The sequence below is a fragment of the Myotis davidii genome, unplaced genomic scaffold (genome assembly GCF_000327345.1).
Source record: "Myotis davidii unplaced genomic scaffold, ASM32734v1 scaffold38, whole genome shotgun sequence".
Lineage (NCBI taxonomy): Eukaryota > Metazoa > Chordata > Mammalia > Chiroptera > Vespertilionidae > Myotis > Myotis davidii.
This window is the reverse complement of record NW_006291383.1, coordinates 5,676,664-5,677,937: the sequence shown is the minus strand read 5'-3', so window position 1 is coordinate 5,677,937 and position 1,274 is coordinate 5,676,664. Positions and strand designations below refer to the sequence as shown.

General features: G+C 54.3%; 1 long non-coding RNA gene across 1 annotated transcript in view; it reads left to right on the top strand.

The window, feature by feature from the left end:
• Positions 1 to 450: 450 nt before the first annotated feature.
• Positions 451 to 1,274, top strand: part of LOC107183213 — a 45,503-nt gene continuing 44,679 nt past the window's right edge. Inside the window, exon 1 of the long non-coding RNA XR_001514004.1 lies at positions 451 to 1,150. This is a non-coding gene — a long non-coding RNA (uncharacterized LOC107183213). The remainder of the gene's footprint in view (positions 1,151 to 1,274) is intronic.

Sequence of the window (1,274 nt, the reverse complement as noted above, 5' to 3'; positions counted from 1 at the left end):
ACCCGAGCCCTGCACATGTCACCCCAGCTCATGTGGCAGTCATGCCATAGTTTAACCCTAGGCTGCATACCAGGCCCTGTGTGCTGGGCGGGATTATACACAGGGAGACAGAAGACAAGTAGACTCTTGCTGTGGTGGGTGTTCTACTCATTCAAATGTTTGCCTCGAATTCAGGGCTGCTTCTGTCTGGCCTCAGTAGTTAAATGTGCAGGCTTGGGCATCAGCTTCCTGGGTTTGGATCTTGGCTTTAACACTTGACAAGCTACGTAACGTCTTCATGTTTGAGTTTCCTGGTGTATGCAGTGGGGATAAGGATAACCTCTTCCCCCACAGAGTTATTGTGGGATTGAATGAGTTAGTGCAAGTAAAACTCTTACAACAGTGCCTGAAATATAGTAAGTGCTCCAAATACATTCGTTTTGATATGAATTATATCCCCTAACCCCCACCAAGCCTCGCTCAGTGCTGCTTTGGGGCTTCAGCTCCCTGAGTTCTGCCCTCTCTTAGTTTGCAGAAGCCCCTCCTTGATTTATGTTCCCGGCTGCTCACTTGGCATTTAGTCCCTATACCAGAGGGAGGGGTGCAGTGAACCTCCGTCATGGGTGGACTTTATATGGGCTCTGCGCTGCTTGGTGGAGGCCCAGGACAAGCTTCTCATTTGGAAAGTGGGGATCATCACAGCTGCCACATGGGACCCCGGTGAGGACTAAGTGAGACACAGCAGTTGAGAGTTTTGGAGCTTAGTAAGCCTGTGCCTACCTCCTGACTTCCAGTAAAACCCAGGAAAGTGCATGACACTGCTCCCCCCCCTCCGCTCTGTGCTTTATTTATTGTTCAACAAAGGAGGCCAGGCTCCTTATTCCCCACATTTCTGGAGGGCCCTGGACTTCCCAGGAGCTCTGGAGCAGGAATCCTCTCCGTTTCTTCATCTACAGAATGGGGGCGCCTAATGGGTGCCCCACCTCCCTGCTTCTCTCTTGAGCTGGCTGGACTTAGGTTAGTTCCTCCCTCCCTGGAGGAGCGCTGGTAAGGGCTGTGGTGGTTATTTAGAAAAGCTCTTCGCTTCGGGCGTGCCAGCGCCTGTGGAGGGCGGGCGTCGGGGTCCAGGAGCCACGGACCAGCGCCTCGAGAGTCCCGAGAGAGTCCAGAGGTATTGCCACCTGAGAGGGGGCTGGAATGCGTGGCGTGGTTTTCTGCGAGCTCCTGCCACGGGAACAATGGGAGGGCGGCGGGGAGGCTGGTGGGCGTCGGCCAGGTCCAAGCTGGTGGAGGAG